Raw genomic sequence first — 7887 nt, 5'->3', positions numbered from 1 at the left:
TTCTTCTCCATATGAACGAGAATCATCACTTGAATCCTCATTAACATTCGATATTAATTTTTGAGTACACAAACGCAACATCACGATCCCCATCAGACAATATCTTCTTTTTTGAACCCCGCTCACATTCACGATTTAAATTTCTTCATAAACAAAAACGATTATTATAAAAAAAAATAGGACGCAAACGGAAACGCATTAGGACATCACTAATTGATTAGAATTCGAGTTGTCAAAAGTTAAATAAATTATTGGACGGAGTATAAGCTTGGAGGATGGAAAAATATTAAAAGAAAGGAGCTGCCCTAACTACGGAATGAACGTGCATACCTAAACAAAAATTGAACGACCAAATGGCGGATTTCTTTAGTGTCGTACCATAATCTATCGATAAGTCATTATCGACATGCAACTATTTAATTAAAGTAGATCAATATTCCATTTGGGAATATTTTAGGTTATTATGAGAATATCCGGGGGTGTCACATGAAATTTTGAATTTATTGTTTTGCATTTACAAATACTCAAATATTACGAAAAGTGAATTTGCACAGAAAAAATAATATTTGTAATTTGAGAATATATAAAAAAAAGAAAACTTTGGAATATAAATCCTATACATTTATACTATGTTGAGTGTGTGCGTTATTGTGTGCGTTATTTCCAACCTCAAGATTCATATTTTCATAGAAATTTTTAAACATATTCCGAATAGTGTAAGCTTTTTTGTATTTATGCGTTGGTATAGAATTAATATCAGTGACTGATTTAAGTGAATCTTCAATACTTCCATTTAATTTTGGAAATAAATTAAAGTAGTAATATTATCAATAATAATATTATTATCATACGTTAATTTGTTTAAAACATGGTATAATAGGAGATGTAACAAGAGACAGTGTTTGTATAAACATGTTTCGCGTATATTAAATAGCATGCAAATGTCTAATTATACAATGTCAATTCAAAAAAAGTGGTCACACTATTAGTCGAGCACCTTCGATTTGTGCAGAAAAATCGACACTTCTCCGAAATGAGACAAGTAGTCACGAGCGACTGCGAGTTGTGACAAGCCACGTCAAACGAGCTCTATACACGTTAGCGCTCGCCTTCACTCGGTCAGCTAGGCGAGTAACACCGAACGATGGCAAAGCAAGGCAAATAGGCTGTCTATACGTTGATTCGTTCACCCGGCAACGTTCGACCAACGTGGTCTTTGTATAGCTGGCTTTATAAAATAAGAATTTATAGTAGTTAGAGTTGTCAGTGGAAAAAAATCGGAAACGGAAATTTTGTTTTCAGGAACTGAGAATGCCTAGTAAATGAGTCGTGTATCTAAATTCAATATAAAATTATTTACCAATAAACGGAATGATGGAATTGCATTACTATGTAATCTAGTAGTTACATTCAAAGTTATGTTAAAATTTGACTCTTAATGAAGCGAATAAATGAAGACGGTCTTTGATTCAATGTATGATTTCCAACCATTCTATTTTCTTTTTTGATTTGTAGGTAAACTTGAAATAGTAAAAAAAATAATAATAATCTCGTAGTGAATTATTTTAGTAAAAGAATATCGATAATATGTACGCTTCTAAGAACAACACTATCTCAAAATAATCGTTAACAACAATCATCAAAATATACAAAAAAACGGGCAATCTGAAGTAACCAAAGCAAAATTTGGCAAGATTTATGAATAAACTACATAAATATGTTATAATTATTAATACAAAGATCTAACACTCAGAAAAAACACTCAGAAAAAATTCCTTCGATCCGGTCGGATTCGAACCGACGTCTTCTTGCATACCGTGCCAGACGCTATACCAACTAAGCCACGGAACGAACCAACGGACCTCACGAATTTTTCTATGTGCTTGCGTCGTGTCTTTGTACTTGGTCTTTCAATGACTTTTTAGTCGTAGCGCCATCTATGAGAAATCTATTACAGATTTATCACCCAGTTAGTACCTTTACAGCTACCAGTCCTGCCGAGAGATGTCGCTATTCACTGTGTTCATTAAATTTTTATTGAATTGATATTCAATTATTTTTTGTGAAATTACTCCACTAGTTTGTTATAATTATTAATACAAAGATCTAACACTCAGAAAAAACACTCTTTTGGCTTAAGACAGCATTAGTTAAACAAAGACAATAACATGTTTATGTTTTCGACGTCGAAATGCATCATATACATATATGTATATGATGCATTTCGACGTTATAACGTCTGATTTATACGTTATAAACGTCTGATTTATATATGTCAACATAACATGTCCTTTAGTTTCCATAGTCTAAGGAGTATAGTGAGCGACTCAATATAATTTGGCGTTAATCTGTATGGACACTACAATCGTTGCATTTGTTGTTGAAATCTTCGACAACGCATTAATACATTTCTTTCATTAAACATATAAATGTCTCCCTATAACTGCCTATATTTAGAATTCATATTTTTCATTTTTAACGTTCAACTTTATTTTTTTACCATGAGCGTGGTCATTCTTACGACGTATGCTAGTCATTAAAACAAACGTTTTACAATTATTGTGTCACATGTTGCGAGTAATCCTGTTTTGTTGTCGTTAAAAATATGCTACGCCGTTATTACTATACCATAAGGTTCTGCTTGATGGTCTCATTGCGGTATTTAGGTATATTTCCTAGAATATATTTAAAGGTATGCACAAGTGTTATAAATCTAGTTTCTGGTGTAATCAGGACTTAACCACTCCAATTACATAGTTATAATAATAATAATAATAACGCACACACTCATCATAGCTCCGTACTAGGGAAACCCTGTATCGCGGGTGCCATGGACACACACCTTGACAACCACAAATTACACCCAAACTCACGAGAGAAATAAATGTAGGCCATACAAATATTTCTCCCGACCCGGGAATCGAACCTGGGACCTCTGCGTGGCAGTCCGGCATGGTAAGCGTTCGACCACAGAGGCAGTTAAATTTATAGTTTGAGCTGTATTTTTATTTTTATTTATTTATTTAGAATGGATAGACAATACATATACTCAGTATAGTTAAAAAGGTATAATCAAAATATAAAAGCGTTGTGTTACAGCCGTTAGGTATAATTAAATTATATTTCATAATATGTAAGCTGTAATTGTAAATACATGTCGAATTTTCCAAAAATTCATATAGATAGAAAAATACGAAATAGGTTCTTATCACAACACACCCTGAGTTTTAGTCACTTTGTTTTTAACGGACTTAAAAAAAAAGACAAGGATCTCAATTCGACTGCTTTTTTTATTATATTACGCGATAATTTGTAAACCAATTTTGATGATTCTTTTTTTTTTTTGGAAGAGGGTACCTCAGTAGTGATCCCGTATAAATTTGACATCTAAGGGTGGCAAACTAGGGGATTTTTTTAGTACTCTGTACTGATTATTTTTTATAATTTCCTCAGAGGCATCCATTTCAAGTTAGGAGAAAAACAATAATATCCCGTTACGTATTGATACCGCAATGCGTCATCATCTTTCCTACCAATATAGCATCGACCTTTTCCTTGAAAATTGACGCAACTTCATGACTGCTACCAGAGTATATTTTTGAATTAGTATCAGTCTTCATTGCGGCTGCGACACAATTTCTTAAATTATTTGAGTATAAATTTTCATCAGCTCTTTTCAGAAGAACAACTTTCTTGGAAACGGATAGGAGGCTCTTAAAGCGAACACTTATCTTAGGTCGGAAAAAGGTGTTCCACATATTATAGATACATGTATAGATATAGCTACAAGGAGCGACATAAAGTTGTTAAAACCACCAAATATTAATGAATTACTGTTTCGAATTCCGGATTTTTCGGAAATGGTTTTACTGCATCGTAGGACAAAACCACGGACCTAGGAAATCGAACTAGGATTTTAAAATAATTCTAATGGTGCCATGTAAAAAATGTAGTAGAAAATGCAATAGAAATATTTTTTCGGTATCCGGATAAAAGAAACTCCTCTCTTTAATCTATTAATGAAAATAGATACAGCAACCTCCTCGGTTTGCTGAAGACTTCGGGGAGCAACCTCAGCACTTCAAAGTACTTTGCCCTGTAGTTAGCCACCTTGGAACACTGTAATTGGATGTGCGCAGCCGTTTCCTCCCCCTCCTAGCTCGCTCTGCGTAGAGGGCTGTCTGTGATACCTAAATTGAAAAAGTGTTTATTATAAGGACCATGGCCCGTTAGGGCGGCAATTAGAGAGCGAAGCTCTCGCTTTTTAAGTTTAATTTTCGAGATAGACTGGCGGTGAGCGTTGGGAGTGCGTCCTTAGCCTGTCTACAAACCGTATGCGTTGTCCATATGTTATTATGAGAAAATGTTGTGCCTTTGTGTATAGTTCTTGACTATTTTTATGGGTGGGACACTATGGGTTCTGGTCCTACAGCGTCCGTCTCCGACCCTTTTCTGGCCAGTATATCTGCTGCGTCATTGCCACGTCAGCCGCTGTGTCCTTTAATCCACGTATATAATACTATACTTACATACGTACATATCATCACGCCTGTCTCCCACCGGGGTAGGCAGAACCTATGGACCTCCACTTGCTACGCTCCTGACAAACCTCCTTCGCCTCCTCCACTCCCATCAATCTCTTAATCTCTTCATGCATGCCCGTTTATTCTTGGTACTTTTAACCCGGCCTTTTTTAAGGACATCCTCAATCTGATTGAGATATGTTCGCCGAGGTCTACCTCTTCCTACGCTTCCATCCACATTCGCTCTATACATTTGTGCCGTCAATCTACCAACATTTATTCTTTCTACATGACCAAACCTCTCTCTATCCCTGTCACTACATCATCTTTCATACCACAAATACTTATACTAACGAGTAAAAATTTTATTTTTTTGTTTAATTGGAAATATCTTTTTTTTTATCAGCGTGAACTTACGTCTTAGGTATTATAGATTGATTGACATGTAAAGTTTTGGGTCTTGGTGGCCATAGAGGAGAATTTTGGGCGCTAAACATAATAAATAATAGCACTCTCACAGCTGGCACAGACAGTTTGGTCCCAACATGACGTGGCTAAAGTCCGAGGGCTATACTCAAATGCATAAGGTTCTGCCACTTCGAGAAGAAACTAGTTTTTTTTTAAAGGCGATGGCTATAGCAGTAATAAATATGAGTCTCTACATCTATATCTGCCTAATTTAATTACAATAGATTTTTTTTATTTATTACCGTCGATATTCAGCTGAATTTATAAAGCAGGCTGGCTACGTTATGTTAAATATAATTAATTATTTGTGCAAAGTAAAAGGAAAAATTATAAATTCTTTGAATAAAAGTGACGCCACTATATTATCCACATATTTCAACATTGTTTTTGCAGTTTATTGTCATTGGACGTTCATAGGAATTTACAAAGTAGGTTTCATGTGTTTAATATAATTATTTCCTTCCACGAGTCTATAAAAGGAAACTCTCTAAGTACTTTAGTAAAAGTGACGTAATTAAATTACCCACATTTTGAAACGTTCTTCATTCAACGCAGTTCAAGTTTGTCAGTCGCGTATAGCGACCTACTTGTCGCGGCAGCGACTCCGCTCGGCCAGTTTCCGAACGTGAGCCGCCCACAACACACGCGTGCGTTTAAAACACAATTTGTAACGCCTAAGTTTGTTCTAAAAGTTTCCTACGTAAAGTGGCTGTGATTATTTACACTAAAAGTGATATAATTTAAAATATTTTTTCATTAGCTCAAATTACGGTAAGCTAATATTTTTTGTATCGTCCATCATTCGAACACGTGCTTTGACTTTCCCGTCCAGTTACGTGTATAATTTTGTTATTTATTCTAAAATTGTGTTCTACAAATAAAACATCGAATGATGGGAGTATACTTTCACTTAGTATTGCCACTTGTCAACAATTTAATTTTTTTTTATTTATGGACCGAGTACCTAGTGTTGGACTTTGATCCCTCTCGACTCACGAGGTCTTTTATTTTTATTGTATCTGATGCGGGTTTACCCACTAACAACAAATGAGTAAAATTTTTTTATTCACATTTTGTTATTTTACACTAGTGACATTTAGTTACTACTTACTGTAAATAAAGTATGATCTCTGTTAGTATTCCATAGTACTCAAGTAATTATACTCCCACGGGTAATTTTCAGGTAAGTGTTTTGTACTCCATTTTGGTGACAATTTCTTTTTATTTCAATATTTATAGAATATCATCATGAAGTATTATTTAATATTTGAGGGTGGTAACCTGAAATATTCTTTAATATTTCACGATTAGTAGAGTAATTAAATAATAAAAAATTGTCACCAAAATTGAGTACAAAAAACTTGCCTGAAAATTACTGCCATCATGATCACCGGCGAATAAAAGAACATCACGGATGTAAGATATTTTTACATTGTCATCATAATCAACATGGGCATAGCCCATTCCTGGACAGATATCTTCGAAGTATGAATGCTATTGCCCTACACGTGGACACACTTAATATTTCTTCGAAATATTTTTTTTTGTATATAATACTTTACGACGTAACCATTTGGAAAATCGAACTAGTGCCTTAAGGTTTATAAGATACTGGTCATTGGCTGTCACTCTTATCGATCTAAAGGTAAACTACCACTTGAATTATCGAATGAGATTCGCGGCAGTGAACACGCGACTGGTCGGTGCGCGGGCACAGCGGCGACGCTAACACAGTTATGTCACTAGACACCAGGTCAATAGCTGCTTGTTGCCCACATCGCACCGGTGTTATTCAATCTCACAATTATATCATTTCCTTAATATTTTGAACCAGTCTGGTGTATAAGGATACTTGTAAAAGTGTATATGTATTACATTTAGCAGTAGAGATTCTTGTGACAGAGTTCGTCCACGGAAGTACTGCCACATTGCTTATTTCTACCGCCAACCTGTATTGTGAACATAACTGCGTTTTAAGAGTGCTGGTGAAACTGTCTTCACAAGAGACTTGTCTCAGGGTGACGGGCTCAGTGGCAACGTCTCTCAGCGATTGCAATTTAAAGCTCTGATTGGCATTGCAACTACTATGGACAGGCGTGTCGCTTACCATCAGGCACACAACCGTTCGTCCCGTCACTTGGTATCATAAAAATTTAAAAAAGACATACATGTAATATACGATACATTTTAATTCATATTTAAAAGTAAATAAGAATCCTTTAATGATGACATCAAGGCCCCAAGTTCGGGTTGGGTTAGTACAAGACCACCACCCCAACCCGTATCGGGCTGGGGTGGTGATCTGTGACCTAATTGAACCCTCTCTTTAAACATGACCCGTACCCGCTGAAGGAAGTACATTATGTACTAATGAAGTGATTTTATTTAGATTATGTTACCGCAATTTACATTAGATATTAGTTACACAACAGTAATATTAATGACTAAAAAAACTGCAGGTGTTCACCCTTTGTAGCAAAGTAAATTGAGTTGACAAAATAATGTGTGTGTATCATGCCATTTTAAAAATAAAATTATACTCCTATTTCGTTGACATTTGTCGTACATTCACGCGCTCTGTCACTAACCGTTGTGTGTTTCGTAATTTACGTCTTAAGAGAACTGTAATTAATTTATTTATACATTTTAGGAAAATTCACGGACAAATAATACATCTATAGTACCTATGTTTAAATATGAGTAATCCAATGCCATTTACGAATTTCTACCAACATGAAACAATATAAAGTGCTTAGCAAGCGAAAATGAGGTTACAGCAGAAAATAAAGAACACAGTTGCATAAAGTTACATAAAAAAAAAACAAAAATAATAAACAATTAATATACTATATTAATTGTCTGTTACTATTATAACTTATTATATTATATTAATATA

The 7887-nt window shown here is 34.8% G+C and overlaps 1 protein-coding gene across 2 annotated transcripts in view; it reads left to right on the top strand.

Moving 5' to 3' along the window:
* The window catches only part of LOC113226110 (long-chain-fatty-acid--CoA ligase 4), an 85426-nt gene that overhangs the window by 15323 nt on the left and 62216 nt on the right, over positions 1–7887 (top strand). Inside the window, exon 1 of one of the 2 annotated variants that reach the window (XM_026458637.1) lies at positions 5601–5762. The exons of the other annotated variant lie outside the window; for it this stretch is intronic. The gene's annotated coding sequence lies outside the window, so the exon portion shown is untranslated. Of the gene's footprint in view, positions 1–5600; positions 5763–7887 lie in introns of those variants that run through there. 2 annotated transcript variants of the gene reach the window in all.

Source organism: Hyposmocoma kahamanoa, unplaced genomic scaffold (genome assembly GCF_003589595.1).
Source record: "Hyposmocoma kahamanoa isolate Upper Pololo Valley unplaced genomic scaffold, ASM358959v1 182, whole genome shotgun sequence".
NCBI classification, from domain to species: domain Eukaryota; kingdom Metazoa; phylum Arthropoda; class Insecta; order Lepidoptera; family Cosmopterigidae; genus Hyposmocoma; species Hyposmocoma kahamanoa.
Note: the sequence above shows the minus strand (reverse complement) of the source record. Positions and strands in the feature narration are given on the sequence as shown.